This window comes from Sorex araneus, chromosome 4 (assembly GCF_027595985.1).
Source record: "Sorex araneus isolate mSorAra2 chromosome 4, mSorAra2.pri, whole genome shotgun sequence".
Taxonomy (NCBI): Eukaryota; Metazoa; Chordata; class Mammalia; order Eulipotyphla; family Soricidae; genus Sorex; species Sorex araneus.
The window spans coordinates 192,899,348-192,915,584 of NC_073305.1; the positions used below are offsets into that span (position 1 = coordinate 192,899,348).

A 16,237-nucleotide genomic window follows, 5' to 3' on the forward strand; every position below is an offset into this window, starting at 1 on the left:
ACTCGGGAGATGGCCCAGTGGTTAGCGCACATGTCGCAGGCAGCCGGGTCCACTCCAGTCCTCCAAGCAGGCCGCCGACACCCCAGGACAGAGCAGCGCGGCCCCCTCCGCTCACCCTGGGCCTCTAGCCCTGAGAGGGGTCCTGCGCACTGCTGGGAAAGACCCCCCCCAAAATTAAACGATCCAAAGTCCAGCCAGGCCCCAAAGGCAGGGGAGGGCTGGTGCCCCTCTGGCCACTTCCCCATCTGCACCCTGGGCCCCGCCCAGCGGCTCTTGCCCCCTGCTTCCTCACAGTGCTCCCTCTCTGCCCCCAGCTGCCCCGCCCCCACACAGGCATCAGTGCCCGTCCCCTCTGTCCACCCAGCGGCTGAGTGCGCGAACCCACCCCAGCCCACAGCCCTGCCCTCCCCGAGAACGAGCACGGGCTGAGGAGCGTCCAGTAGAGCAACAATGGTTGGAAATGGTCACTCAGGACAAGGGTGCTGAGAGTAGGTAGGGGATAGACACGATAACCTGTCAGTATCTGATGCAAGCCTTAATACCGAGAGGGAGGGAGGGAGGGAGGGAGGGAGGGACAGAGAGGGAGGGAGAGAGGGAGGGAGGGAGGGACAGAGAGGGAGGGAGGGAGGGAGGGGGAGAGAGAGGGAGGAAGGGACAGAGAGGGAGGGAGGGGGAGAGAGAGGGAGGAAGGGACAGAGAGGGAGAGAGGGAGGGAGGGAGGGACAGAGAGGGAGGGAGAGAGGGAGGGAGGGACAGAGAGGGAGGGAGAGAGGGAGGGAGGGAGGGACAGAGAGGGAGGGAGGGAGGGAGGGAGGGAGGGACAGAGAGGGAGGGAGGGAGGGAGGGAGGGGGAGAGAGAGGGAGGAAGGGACAGAGAGGGAGGGAGGGAGGGGGAGAGAGAGGGAGGAAGGGACAGAGAGGGAGGGAGGGGGAGAGAGAGGGAGGAAGGGACAGAGAGGGAGGGAGGGAGGGAGGGAGGGAGGGAGGGAGGGAGGGAGGGAGGGAGGGAGGGAGGGAGGGAGGGAGGGAGGGAGGGAGGGAGGGGGAAAGAGAGGGAGAGAGAGGGAGGGAGGGAGGGAGGGAGGGAGGAGGGAGGGAGAGAGAAGAAAAGCGCCTGCCATAAGGCAGGCTGGGGGGGGGTTGGAACCTAGGCGCGGGTGCTGGGGTCGTGCCCTGGTGGAGGGGCGGGTGCTGGACACTGAGGGAAACCCTGCCATGAACAGCTCTGTCAGGGTCTATCTTTCAGTGATCCAATTTTTAAAAAAGGCTCAGGGTGTGGCGGGGACGTGCCCAAGCGCTGGCTCCTGGGGGTTCTCGGGGGCGTCCCCTGCAGCCCCCACCGCCTAAGCTCAATTTTCAGGGACTCTGCAAACTAGTGGCTCCACACAGCCTGGACAAAGCCACCAAGGTCACCACCCTCTGCTGAAATGCGCACTGAAAGCAGAAGCAGAGGCCGAGTGACAGCACGCTGGGAGGGCACTGGCCTCGTTGGTGGCTCTCCCGGCTCGATCCCCAACATCCCGCCTGGTCCCCGGCCCGCGAGGAGTGATCCCAGAGAGCAGAGCCAGGAGGGGCCCTGAGCACTGCCAGGAGTGGCCCCAAAATAAAACAAAAGAAACCAACTTTGGACATACCAAAGCCCTTCGAAGCTTCGTGCGTTCATAGGCGCGATTCCTGGGAGTCAGTTAGCTTGATTGGGGGGTGTGGCAGGGGCGGCACAAGAAAACAGGAGCGAAAGCCCCCCCCCCACTAGCTGGGGGAAATCACCCGGGCACGTGTGCCCAGAACACAGGAGAAAGAACTGCCCAGTGTCTGCGGCCCAAGAATGAGCAGACGGCCAGGAAGAGAGACAGGGAGAGCCCAGCCAGCAGGGACCCCGTGGCGCGGGGCACCACACTGTGCAGACGGGGGTCTGGGGGGCCTTCGAAGCCCCCTGGGGCCCACAACCCGAAGTCCAGCTGCACCCCTGTTCGGGAGCCTGGGCCTCACCCTGGGGCCTCTGCGCCCACAGGGACCTACAATCTGGCTGCCCACGCCGGGTACTGGGGCAGCCTCGCGGGTGCCCAGTTGTCACCGCACAAGGGCACAGACAAGCGGGTTCTGGGGGCAGGTGGGGCCCCCGGGTGACAGCACCTGCCTCAGCCGAGGCTTCCGGGTCTACACGCAAGCAGGACCTGAAACTACCAACTGCCCTCGGGAGCTGGTACCCGCTGAGCCCACACTGCGCGCACACGTGCAGGTGAGTGTGTGTGTGAGTGTGTGTGAGTATGCAAGTGTGTGTGCGTGCGTGTGTCTAAGTATGTTTGTCTGAGTGTATGCTGTGTCTGTGACTGTGTATGTGTCTATGTGTCTATGTGAGTGTATGTCTGTGTCTGTGTCTGTGTGTATGTGAGTGTATGACTATGTATGTCTGCGTGTCTGTGTGACTCCGCATATGAGTGTGTCTATATGTGTGTTGCAACTTCTCGTAAATCTAGAATCAGTTAGAAATGAAGGTTGTAGGCCCCTGTGACAGGGCAGGACATTTGCCTTCACACGGCCAACCAGCTCCATCCTGTCCCATATGTCCCCCTGAGCACTGCCAGGAATGATTCTTGAGCACAGAGCCAGGAGCATTCCTGAGCATAACCAGGTGTGACCCAAACCCACCCCACTCCCCCATAATAAAAGAGCACCAATGAGGGGGGTATTCATGGCCATGGACACTAACGGTGCTTATCTCTGGGCCAGCAAGCAGCATTCCAACCTCTCCTGTCCTTCCCCACAAATCTCACTCAGTTACACGCTCAGCTGCCCTGGCTGAAAGCCAAGGAGAATCGCACTTTTGTTTGTTTGTTTTGGTTTTTGGGCCACACCCAGCAGTGCTCCAGCTCACTCCTGGCGGGCCCAGGGGCCGTATGCAGTACTGAGGCTGAGCCAGGCTGCATGTGAGCAGGCGCCTTCCCCAGGGCCCCTTCCCCACTGTATCCGCAGCCCCAAGTCTCAGAGATTAATCTCGGCCAATGAGGGGGCACAGGAAGGAGACCCCACCAGCCCCCCAGGATGTATTCTGTTGGGACATCAAATAAGGTAGTAACAAGAATCCGGGAAGGGGGAATTCTGGGACAGTTTTTTTTTTTAACTAAATTTTATGATTACTTTTATGAAAGGGATTGGTTTTTGTTTTTTGTTTTTTACTTTTTGGGTCACACCCGGCGATGCTCAGGGGTTACTCCTGGCTCTGTGCTCAGGAATTATTCCTGGCGGTGCTTGGGGGACCATATGGGATGCTGGGAATTGAACCCAGGTTGGCCGTGTGCAAGGCAAACGCCCTACCCGTTGTGCTATTGCTCCAGCCCCAAGTTTGGTGTTTTTTAATCTGGCAGTCCTGGTAATGTCCTTTTGAGCCCTCCCTTCATTTCTTCCTCATTCCTCCTGTTTGGGGTGTCAGTGTTATGGCCGGTGCCACAGCAGCAACTCTGGCATGAGGAGAGCTTGTGGTGGGAAGCCACAGGCTCCGGAGGCCCAAGCAGAACAACAGGAGAGTCAGGACTCTGGTCACTGTGCAGAGCCGCTGCCCAGGTCTGTGAGATGCACACTGGGCCCTCCTGCTGCCTGAAACCCTTCCTCCCTTGCTAGGTGCCCAGGGCACCTGGACTCTGAAGGGTGCAGAGCCAGACTCGGGGGTAGGAAGTCCCCAGCAGGGCCAGGGCCGACACAGGGAGCCCAAACAGCGCTGGGTCTCGAGAAGACTCTGAACTATGTGTGGTCAGCAGACAGACATCCGCCCATCTGCCCGTTCGTCTGTCTGTCCCTCTGTCTTTTGGAAGTCTCTGCTGGGAAGACGCTGCTCACGTCTTGTTATGACGTTTCCAGAAACTTCCTCTTTCTGTCTCAGTTACAAATGAGAAGTAACCAGCAGAGAGAGTAAGCGGGGAAGGGCACTAGCCAGAACGTGGACAATCCGGGTCCATCCCAGCCAGGAGTGACCGTGAGCACTGCTGAGTGTGCTCCCAAACAAGAACAGTTGAGTGTCCCCCAGGAAAGGTGTCCGCCCTGGCCCTGCCCACCTGGGGAAGCTCCCAGCAGGCGAGGCGGGAGGCTGAGGGGCCAGCAGCGCTGGCACAGGGGAAAGAAACACAAAAGCCTTTTGGGTCTCACCTCACAATCATCTAAGATTCTGCTCTCACCGTCCTGCCCAACGGCCCCGGGACTGCAGGTCTGGGACAAAAGGCCCCGACAGGGGCCAGGATGGGGCCGGAGAGACAGACGGCAGGTAAGGGCTTACATTGCACACACCCAACCAGAGTTTGACCCCGCATCCCAGGTGGTCCCTAAGCCCACCAGGAGTAATCCCTCAGAGCAGAGCCAGGGGCAAACCCCTTAGCACCACCGGGTGTGGCTCCCCAAAAACAAAGTGGGAAAAGGAAATGGAAAAGATTTCGCTGGCTTCATCTTTGTCCTCCGCCTCCTTTTCCAGGGGGAGAAGCGTCCAGTGCAGTGTGAGGGACAGTGGGTCAGATGTTACCTCCGGGACTCAGGGTGTGTCAGCAGGGACAGAGAGAGAGAGACGGGGTTTTAGAAGTTTGCTTTTGGAGTGGGGGGGGGGGGGGCGCCCCTGGCAGTGCTCAGGCTGACCCCTGCCTCTGCGCTCAGGAATCACTCCTGGCCAGCTCGGGGCCCATATGGAGTGTCGGGGATCGAACCGGGTTGGCTGCGTGCAAGACCAGCGCCCTCCCTGCTGTCCTGCCTCTCCAGCCCTCTCGGGGTTTCTGACTGTCTGGGTGTAGGAGTCAGCCTGGCGATGCTCAGGGTCACTCCCAACCGTGTGCTCAGGAATGACTGCTGGTGGGCTCGGGCCCCGTGGGTGCCGGGGACTGAGCAGGTGCCTCCCCACCGTCCCACGACTGCAGACCCATCGCTGCTTCTGAGAACAACCGTGGCAGAAGCTGGATCTGACTCAGGAGAGCCGAGAGAGCTGGACGGGCGCCAGGCCCCAACAGCAGCACCCCCCCGCCCCGCCAGGCTCTGGACCCCGAAGCAAGCAGGGCGGCAACGTAGCAGACAGGCCCTCAGAGCCCCGAGAAGCGGGGCCAGGAGCAGGGGGCGCGCAGACGGCCGTCCTGGGGGAGAAAAGGCACAGGAAGAGGAAGTGAAGTTTGGGGGAGTGACAGGCGCTGGCATCCGCCCCATGCAAATTCTCCCCTCGGGCCCCTGGGGACCGGCTGTGCTGCGGGGTGCTGCCTCCCCCTCCAGAGAACCAGCTCCCGGGGCGGGCGGCGGGAGACGCCCCTGCCATGCAGGCTGAAGGGCTGGGTGGCCAGCGGTCAGGGTCAGGTGCAAGGGCCCAGGTCCCCTCCGGTGCACCCTCTCCAGCCCCGCCAGGCTGACCCTGGAGGGCCCAGGCACAAGGGGGGGGGCAGTCGCAAGGCCCAGAACTGAACCCCCAGTTCACTGGAGCCTGCCAGCACTCTCCCTGCGCCCAGCATCCACGCTGGGGCCAGCTGTGGGGGTCTCTGCAGTCCAACCCTCCACTCCTCTACAGCCCCCCCCCCACGCCCACCCTCGTCTCTCCATCAGGCACCCAGCCCTGGGGAGCCTGGCAGGAACCCACCGAGCATCTGTGGGGACACGGAGACAGTCCAAGTCAACAGACACAGAACAGCTGCGACTCGAGGGGTCACTGGACTCCCGAGCTGGAGCCCTGCAGGATGGGGTCCCACACATGCTCGTGCCCGAGGTCAGCTGCCCACCCCAGCTTTTACCGGTCCAGCCCCTAAAAAGGAGTCCAGTCAGCATCAGAGCGTCCAACCTGGCCTTGGGTCCAGCTCTCGGGGGTCTGGCCAGCTCTCAGAGGTCTGGCCAGCTCTCGAGGGTCTCGCCAGCTTTCAGGGGTCCGGTCAGCTCTCTGTGCCCAGGCCGCAGTGCCACACACTGATAGGACACAGGGATTCGGGGTGTGCCCACCTGACCCCTTTTCAGGGCCCCCCTTGAGGCCACCAGGAGCCACAGGGGGCGGGAGGCCCCTCTCCCTGGGACACGGACCCCTCCCAGGCTGCGCCTCCCCCTGAGATCTGCTTGGACCCTAGTGCTGCCCAGTGGGCCTGGGGTGGGGGCCAGCCCCCTTGCCCCGCCCCGTCCGGCCGTCCGGGTTCAGAGGCACAAAGCGGACACGTGGGTCCCCACCCACAGATTCATGCGTGTCTCTCTCAGACCTCTGGGCTCCCCCACCCCGTGGGCCTCAGGGACTGTCTGTCCACCCCACCTCGGCGTTCTGAGCGGGGAGTCAGGGTGTGCACCACACAGGCGGGGCTGCCTCACCCTAGGAGGTTCGCAGCCTCCCAGAACCCCAGAAGCCCCGAGCCCTCCCTGGGAAGTGGGCGGGGCCGCAGCCACACCTGCCAGCGGAGGAGCCGCAGCAACGGCCCACGCCCCGTCCTGCAGCGCCGCCTCCTGGCCAGCCGAGGAGCCGCAGAACTGCCCATGCCCCGTCCTGCAGCGCCGCCTCCTGGCCGGCCAAGGAGCCGCAGAAATGCCCATGCCCCGTCCTGCTGCGACGCCTCCTGGCCAGCCGAGGAACTATGGGCACAGGGCCAAGCATCCCCTAGAAATCGGACCTGGAGGTTGGGGAAAGTGGGGCCTGCCCTGGCCAGCAGGCACCAACCTCGCTCCTGCACGTTCTCAGGCCCGGCTGGGGTGGAGTGTGGGCTGCACCTCTGGCCAGGCCCAGGCCTGATGTGGTACAGTTGTTCCTTGATATTCAAACGGGGTTCCGGACAGACCTAGCACCCCAGGAGATACAATGGCAGGTCCCCTCGACACCCTGGGTCCAGGATGAGAGTCTGAAGGCCCCCTGTGAGTGGAGCCTCCTGCTCTAAAAGTAGGGGTGCTTTAGGGAGCACTGGCAGGGAACCCCAATTTAACCTGCAGGAACTTGGCATCCCATGAAAGTCCTCCGTGCTCCCATAGGGCCAGGTCGGAGAGTTCTGCTTTGGGTGAGAAATTTGGGGATGGGCCACAGCTGGCCACATGGTGCTCAGACCGTGCTTGGGGGTCACTGTTGGTGGTGTTCGGGGGACAAGCGCTACTGGAGATCAAACGGGTGTCAGAAGCATGCAGAAGAGGCACCGTACTAGCTCAGCCAACCCCAGATGACAATATTTTGATGACATTTTAGACTCGCTTTCCCAGAGAATTTCTCTGTGGCTGCAACATGCCAGCCAGGGACATGTGTTATCAGGCAGACGCAGGTCCCAACCAGCTGGCCAGTCTCAAAACAGAAGGGTCACAGGTCTGGGGACCTGAGTGAGGGCTGTGCTGCACAGGGAGGGAAGTTCACAAGCAGCAACCTCAAGTGTGCACAGCTGGGTGCTGGGAGCAGGCGGGCTGCTGGGACCCACGATTCACAGCCGCACCCCACAACATCAACAGCCGCCATCAGAAGCCAGAGCCCAGTCACAGACAACGGAACCCACCCAATGTGGTGCCTGCGTGCCATGGAGTGTTCTTCAGATCTGAAGTCTCAAAGAAGAGGAAGGCAGCATCTGCTGCAATGTGGACGCGGGGATACGATCGATCAGAAACAGAAGCCACGGAAAGCAGCCAGACTCGAATAAGCAAATCCTGGCCAAGAGAGATAGTACAGGGGCTAAAGCGCGCCTTGGATGTGGCTGACCCTGGTTCACTGATCACTGGCGCCACATCAGGTCCCCCAACGCCCACCCAGCATGACCCCTACTTAGGAGTACTCCCTGAGCACCGCTGGGTGTGACCCCAAAACAAAGTGGGGACAAGCAACCACTGCATGTCCCCACCTTGATCAGGCAGGTCCTCACAAGAAACCAGAAACCTGAAACAAAAACCAGAACTCCCAGAAGCCCTGAGTACCAGGAATCAAACTTGGGCCTCTGTGGAACTCCCCAGGCTGGCTGCAAAGTGGGTCCTGGGTGTCTCCACCAGTTAAAGCATCTACATCTTCTCAGGAATGTTTCTTCTGGGACTAAGGTGTAGCTCAGTGGCAGTACCCTGCACGGCAGGTGTTGGCCACAAATTCAATTCCAGCACTTCAAAATAAGAAATAAAAAAATAAAATTTATTTGGCTTCACTTTTTTTGTTGTTGTTGTTGCAGTGTTGTGGATCAAACTCTAGGCATAAGTCTCCTCGACCTATGTCCCCAGTCCCTGAACTCCAATTCTTAAAGAAAATCACTCATAAAGATTTTCCATGTTTTTACATTTTCTTGGCATTTTCATTTTAACTTTTATTGAAAAAGCTTTTAGCAGTCACGTTTTCTTCCCCTTTTTTTTGCCGTTGGTGCTCAGGGCTTGCTCCTGCCTTTGTTCTCGGGGTTCACTCCTGGTGGGGCTCAGGGGACCTATGGGGTCTCAGGGACCAAACCTGGGTCAGCCGCGTGCAATGCAAATGCCTTATTTCTTTTACTTATCTCTCTGGCCCCTCAAAATTGCATTTTCTAAATAAACATTTGCTATTTTGTATAGAGCAGTGCTTTTTTCCCCCTAAAAAAAAAAGGTATTCCTTCCCTGCTATTCCCTTCAATGGCAGTTATGAGTAGAGCTCTCACACACACCTTATCCATGGTGTATTCACACAAACTACTGTATACAAAATACTGTATACTGTAGTTTGCCCACTTTCTTGGGGGTGTCAAGGGGTTTCCCAATCGTAGAATCACTGGCATCACCCTGGACGTGTAGGGCAAACTGTGATCCGATTTACTGCCGCAGCAGCCTCGAGCTTGCAAGAGGTTCGCAGTGTTCGGGCCATCCCGGGTTGGGGTTGTTTTACTATCCGCCGTGCACCCCGACCCCCAACTTCCGGTAGCTCCCGACTGGCGGTTTCTGGGTACAGCTCTTGCAGGTCCAGTCCAGGGCTTTTCCCCGCCCGCGGCGCACTGAAAAAGCGGCTCCGGGTGGGGCTGGAGGGAGGGAGCGGGCGGGGCTGGGCGGGTCCGAGTCCAATGGCTCGGCCGGAAGCACCGCCTGCGCTCCGCCTCTTCCCGGCCCCGGGCCCCTGCCGCCAAGGCGCACGCGCAGAAGGAGCGGCGCGCGCACGCGCAGATGGGGTGGGGCGGCTCCGCTCCCCGCGGCCGGATCCGGCGTCCGGGGTTTAGGTCCCGCCGGGGGCTCTGTTTATAAACACTCGGCGGCGGCCGCGGCGAGGGGCAGCCCGAAAGGGAGCGGGGTCGGAGGTCAGAGGTCGGCGGGGTCGGCGGCGGGAGGCCGGCTCTGCTCGTATCCCGGGCGCTGGTCTCCCAAGTGTCCGACCCGGCCGTCCCGCCGGCGGCCAGTGCTGCCGGGGGCGCCACGTGGTGCGCACGTGGTTCGCGCGCCGCCCCTCCCCCACGGCGCCCCCTGGCGGCGGCCGCGCGCGTGCGCATGCGCACTGCCTGGAGCCGCGGTCTTCCGGCTCTGCTGTCCCGCGCGGGGTCCCGGCGGGCGGGGTGAGGGGGCGGCCCTGCGCGCCCGTGCGCCAGTGCGCGGGAAGGGGCGTGGGGGGAGGGGTCCGTGGGGGGCCCGTGGCCGGGTCACGGTCCCCCAGGCAGCGGGGATGGGTGGCATCTTGCACGGTAACGGGCGTTGGGCGCAGGGCAGGCGTCGCCCCCGGGCTGCACAGTCCCTCTTCGGCAGTGGGGTTCGGGTGGAGGCACCCAGGGGTCGAGGAGCTGATCCCGCGCCCGGTTATTTCTCCTGGGAGAGGCTCCGATCTGCAGTGGCACCGCTGGCTGCAGCGTTCGGATGCACGTTCCCAGCCTTGGGCAGCAGGCTACCGTCGTGGCTTCCATCGGGCCCTGCAGGGGCCCCGCAGGGTCACCAGTGCACGCGAAGGTCTGCGCGGGCCAGGTGGAGGACCTGTGCAGTCCAGACCTCCAAAGGGCGAGGACGTGGGAAGTTTGGGGCCATTGTCAGTAGAATCGATTTCAGGGCAAGCTGGTACCTGAAACTTGGCAGAACCTGCTTCCTTACTGGCTGTACTTCCCTAGAGATGTGGGTGAGTGGACAGGGCTCCCTAGCTGGGCAGGGTCAGTGTATCAACGGGCCTGTTCTTCAACATGCCCTCAGGTGACCCCACTAAAGGCATCACTCCTTTGGACATCCAGAGCGTGGCCTTGGAGTCTGGCAGAGGACATGGGCCCTCGCAGAAAGGTTGGTGGCCCCATGCTTGATCCCTGGCTGGGCTGGCACAGGTTGGGATGCCCAGGCCTGCCCCCACAGATGGAGTGCCTCTTCATGTCCATAGGCTGAAGAAAGAAGTAAGGGCACGTGTGATGCAGCCGGATCCAACATGCACCCCGTCACATGCTGGATGTGAAGAGAGGACAGCCTTCCCCCTGTCCCACAGACCTCTGCGGTCGGACCCAGGCAGAGCCAGGAAGCTCTGGGAAGACGAGCCCTGTCCTCACCGGGGATGGGAGACAATCGCCACCACGTCCCTCCTGCTCACCCTCAGGCAGGTGAAGGACAGGGGGGTCAGCGCTGAATCCAGGCCCTGTATAAATGAGGCCTGCTCTGAACCCCCACACCACAGGAGAAAGAAAGTGGGGCTGGGAGACTGCTCAGCTCAGGGGTGCAAACGCGGGACCCACCTTTGATATCAGTAATGTGTGGCCCCTGCCTGGTGATCCCTGAGGGACCCCACACACAAGCACTACTGGGGTGACCACCAGAACCGCTGACCCCACCAGTGTACACCATGTGCACTGGACATTGAACTATCCAGCCCAATTGGCTGGTTATTGCCAGGAGTGCCAGGTTATTGCCAGGTTCCCAAAACAGTGAGTGGGGCCCTGAAAAAAACTTTAGTGAAGAGGTTGGGGGGGTAGTACAGCAGGAGGGCGCTTGCTCAGCACACAGCCAACCCTGGTTTGATCCGGGCACGCCATACTGTTCCCCAAGCACCACCAGGAGTAATTCTGAGTGTGGAGCCAGGAGTCAGCCCTGGTGTGGCACAAAAAACAAAAAATTAAGTGGCACACGCTCAGATGAGCCTCACCCAGGAGTGAATCTGCAGAAAAACTCAGGTATGTGGGACTTGTGACTAAAAACTCTAGGCTCAACGGAACCGGGAATGGGTAACCTCCCCATCTCCCGCTTTTCTGGTAGCTTGGCAGTCGTGCCCACAAGCTGCTGCTGGCACCATCACTGTATCACTGTCACCCCATTGCTCATCGATTTGCTCGGGTGGGCACCAGTAACGTCTCCATTGTGAGACTTGTTACTGTTTTTGCCATATCCAATACACCACGGGTAACTTGCCAGGCTCTGCTATATGGGCAGGATACTTTCGGTAGCTTGCCGGGCTCTCTGAGGGGGACAAAGGAATCAAACCCGGGTTGGCTGCATGCAGGGCAAACGCCCTACCTGCTGTGATAGCCGGAGAGCCTGGCAAGCTACCAAGAGTATCCCGCCTGCACGCAGAGCCTGGCAAGCTACCCATGGCATATTCAATATGCCAAAAACAGTAACAAGTCCCACAATGGAGATGTTATTGGTGCCCGCTTGAGCAAATCGATGAGCAACAGGATGACAGTGATACAGTGATAAATATTTATATATTATTCCATAAATTTATATATATAATCTAAAACAAACTATACTGGGGGAAAAATACAGAAATGCCAAAGGTGACACATAGTATCAAATAGACCTTGCTACATTACCACACTTGTGGTTTAACCAAAAACAATTCATAATACTTTATAATGAAATAAGTGTTTCCCTGTACATTCCATTATCTACAGAAGGATATCAATTCTAATGACAAAATAATCACAAAAAATGGGGGGAGGGTGTTTGGGGGCTATACCCAGCAGTGCTAAGGGCTTACTCCTGGTGGGCTCAGGGGAACCAAATTGAACCAGCATGCAATGCGAGCACCCTAGCCACTGCACTATCGCTCTGGCCCCACAAAAAATTCTTAATATGAATTCAGTCTTAACTGTTCATGACAGATTGTGTCTACTAGAAGGAATCAATATTTTTTTATGTAAAAATACATAAAAAACAAAAAACCTAAGAAAAGAGGCTGATACTTCCACAATGCTGGTCTTCCTGGAGAGTGTCACCAAGGCCTCACACCCTTCCCGCCGTCATGATGCCCTGGTCGCACACACGCTTAGTCATGCTTTTTGGGTCACATGCCTGACTGTGTGCTGGAGATGGCACAGCTGTGGCATCAGGGGTCCAGAGAGCTGAGCCACAGGGCACACGTGGATGTGTGTCCCGAGCCCCGGGCAGCACGCACACCCTTCTAGAGTTGAGACACGTCTCCAAAGAGCACTTTCGACTGGCAGGAACCAGGGCTCCTCAAAAAAAAGGCTTCAATCTGGGTTGAAAATGCATTAAAATAACAATAATTTGGGGGATCCAATAATCTCATTAACAGCCAAGATCCAGAAACACCATATGAATCTCAGAAGAGAGCCCAAAGCGAGACGCCATAGCCAGGCCGCTAGCCCTGCGCCAGGCTGTTTTCTCAGGCCAGCCCAGAGGGGGCAGGTGAGGCCCCTCACCAGCTCAACTGCTGCCAGGCTCACAGCCGCTCTCCTCAGGCTCAGACGAGCCTCACCCATGAGCGAATCTATTCCTGGACATCTCATACTTTACACCACCAATATAACAAGAGTAGCGCACCACATTTGATGAGGTTTAAAATAGAAGGCAAGCAATCTGAGGGGAATTATATTATACAGATATAGATATAAGCACACAAGTCTCAGCCTTTAACAACATATTACTAATCTCTTAAAGAAGGGCTTAATGGCTCCTGGGAGAAATACAACCTTCACACACTTTCCTCAAAGAAACCTTTTTGTCTCATTTTTAGTGGATTTTTCATAACAATACACAATAAATTATTTCGATTCTGCTTCGAGGGCAGGGTTTGGGGATCAGGATGGAAATGTGGTGGGAAGGTAATGGTGGTGGGATTGGTGTTCGAATAGTAAACATAATCAAATATTGTGAACAACTTATAAAAATAAAATTAAAAATTAAGTGGCCCATAAAGTGACAAGAAGTGATCTCGGGGTTGGGGCACGGAGGCCTGGGTTAGTCCCCTGCTCTACTGTGATGAGGGAGCGACCCGGGCAGGGCCAGTGAGGTGTTACCTTTGGGGGCCGTGGCAACCCCAGAGCCCTTGCCCGCAGTGCCATGGCACCATTGTGGGGCGGAGCCCAGCTCCAGGGTAGCCAGTAGGGCAGGACACTGTACTCCAGTCGGTGACATGCCTGTGGACACATCAAGGCTGCACATGGCCCACCATCAGGCAGGCCAGATGCTAGTTTGCAGGGGCCCCTGGCAGAAGGTTCTGGAAAGATGCCTCCCTAGTAAAAGGGGAGAGGAAATGGGGAGTTGCCAGACTGGCCAGGGAGGGGCCGGGGCCCTGAGTGCAGCTCCTAAGGATGCAGCAGGACCCAGGACCCAGGATGCAGACGACCCAGAGTGCAGCACGACTCAGGACCCAGGATGCAGATGATCCAGAGTGCAGCACGACTCAGGACCCAGGATGCACCAGGACCCAGGATGCACCAGAACCCCAGATGCGGCAGGCCCAAATTCAGCACAACCCAGGATGCAGCACGACATTGCCTGTCCCCCTGGTGACCCCTGGCATCCTCTGCGTGGCTCTTTCTCTACATTGGCTTGTTGAGTGCTGGGGCATGTGGCAGGGCAGGGTCCCAGCAGACCCCAACAGACAGGTGGAGCAGAGGGAGCAGGGTGGCCCCTGGGTGAGCCTCCCTTCCCTGTAGAACCCACCCCCAGTGCATGTGCAGGGGACGCCCTAGTGACTGGGAACAGTGCCCCCGTAAAAGTCAAAGGATGACACCTGGCTCTGTACCCAGAAATAGCTTCCTGGAAAGCTCTGGCTTCACATCTTCATCCGGCCCCCGAAGGTGTTTCATGACCCCGTCCCCATAAGGGGTCTCGCCCCGCCTGGGACCACCTCGGGCCCTGCAGCCTTGTAAGGTGCCAGAAGCACTTGGTGGCTGCCGTAGCCATGTTCCTTGTGTCCCCACTCCTGCTGCTACACCCCACCCCTATACTGCACGGTGCCATGGAGCTGGGGACACCCAGCAGAGTGGAGTGGCCTGGCCCCGTGTCCCCCAGGCCTCTCCTTCACGCTCCAGAGCAACCGGTCAGCACCCCCGACCCCTGGGGACAAGGAGCAGGGGCCAGCCAAGTGGGGGCCTGAGCTGCCCCCTCCCCCTGCTGACTCCCTGTGCCTGACTCCCTGTGCCCACAGAGCACCCCAACTGCTGTCCACAGCTCCCCCAGAGAAATGAGGGGCCTGCACTGGAGCTGGCACCCAGGGGTAAGGAATGTTCCAGACGGCGGGGGCCCCAGGTCGGGCTGGCTCTGCCGAGTCCCATGAAAGCCGGAGCTGTGCGGTATTGAAACCTCAGGGTGGGCCCCTATTAATCACTCCCCTTAGGCCTCAGAGCCGGAGAAGGATGGAACAAAAACCTTTTCAAAGCAGGAAGAACTCTCGGAGGCCTGGGACAAAAGCTCCCCCAAACCAGCTGGAGATAAGCGAGGTGGGGGAGGTGGTGCGGAGGGGCCCTGAGAGTGTAAGGGGGGCTGCAGTGAGGGACCCCCTTCTCTCATGGAGAAGCCGCAAAGGCCCAGTAAAATGGTCCTTTTGAAGCGGCCCCATCAGGGAGGAAAACGAGAGAGAAGTCCCTGGAGGCCCTCCCTCCCGTCACACTGACCTTGAAGTCCCCCTTTGTCTCCCCGCCCCCGGGCTGCCTGGCTCGTTTGTGCCAGTGCGCATGCGCGCGTGTCTGTCCTTCACACAGGCCCTGGGACCCACCGCCGAGTCTTTTTTGGCAAAAAATAAAACCGGGGGGGGGGGGGGAGGTGAGAGAGCACGATAGGGAGGGCACTTGCCTTGCACTTGGCCAACCTGGGTTCTGTACCCCGAACCCATATGGTCCCCTGAGCACTGCCAGGAATGATCCCTGAGCATCGCTGGGTGTGGCCCACAAACAAAAGAAGAAAAAAATGAAATAAAGAAATTGTAGTTTCCCCAGGACAATCCTATGCCAAACTGTGCTTGGGGGTTCGCTCGACAGCCTGCCCTGCATGCTGTGGGCCTGGGTGCTGCTGCCCCTCTCCTGCACTGACCCTTCTTTGAAGGGGTCCATGGCTGGCCCCGGTGCACAGGTTCTGGCTGGTGGGGGTTCTCCAAGCGTGAGATGAACTGAATCGGGGGGCTTTGGGGCAGTGGGGGACCACACCCAGTGGTGCTCGGGGCTTACTCCTCCATGCTCGGACCCTTCCTGGTAGGGCACCGGTGACCATATGTGGTCCCTGGGTGAAACCAGACTCGGCCACGAGCACAGAAGCCAGAGCCTCCCCACTTCACCACTTCTCCAGTCTGAATCCACTAGCTCTGAGGAATGGCACAAAAGGTGGGCTTCATCTACTCGGGCCACAGATGACAGACCCCTGGGGCCAGAGGCACCGCGCACAGCTCAGTGCTCCCCAGCCTCCAGCTGATGGCCGTGAGCTGGTCCTGGGTCAGAACCGTGGCGGGGGGACATATAGGGGGTTCCCAGGCAGTGCTCAGGGGTTCCTCCTGGTGACGGTACTTCGGTGAGAAGTTGAGGATGCAGCGTTCTGGGACCTACACTGCAGAAACCGGACCTACTGTGTGCAGTGTCTGCGTCTGGATCTCGGGAGCCTGGGGCTGGCTTGGGGGCTGCTGGGACGTCGTAGAGCAGCCTTGACCGCTGCCCTGCAGCCTGCAGGCTCCCCAGACACCTCACTCAGGAGCTCCCTGTTCTTTCCAGAGGCGACCCTCCAGCCAGCAGATGCCAGAGCAACACATCCAACGCGAGTGTCCAGCTGGCAGTCCTGACTGTCCACATGCCAGGAGACAGTCTTGAGGCTGCCCCAGATCCCTGGGTTGAGCCAGGATGGACGTCCAGGTCTGTCTTGCTCTTGACCTCGTGAAGGATTCAGAGAACTCGGCAGAGGGTGAGCAGTGCAGAGGGTCCACCCGCCACCATGCAGCACGGCGTTATTTAGGGCGCGCCTGCCAGTATGTGCCGGTGACCCTGGTGTGTGCTAATGACGCTGGTGTATGCTGCTGGCCCCAGTGTGTTAATGATCCTGGTGTGTGCCAGTGACCTGGTGTGCTGGTGACCCCGGTGTGTGCCAGTGACCCTGGTGTGTGCTAATGATGCCCATGTATGCTGGTGACCCCAGTGTGTTAATGATCCTGGTGGTATCAGTG

The 16,237-nt window shown here is 59.1% G+C and overlaps 1 long non-coding RNA gene across 1 annotated transcript; it reads left to right on the forward strand.

Moving 5' to 3' along the window:
- The first annotated feature begins 9,360 nt into the window (after nucleotides 1-9,360).
- On the forward strand, nucleotides 9,361-12,972 carry LOC129404295 (uncharacterized). Its single transcript, XR_008629817.1, has 3 exons — nucleotides 9,361-9,440; nucleotides 10,060-10,143; nucleotides 10,238-12,972. It is a non-coding gene; the product is annotated as an uncharacterized LOC129404295 (long non-coding RNA).
- Nucleotides 12,973-16,237: the final 3,265 nt, after the last annotated feature.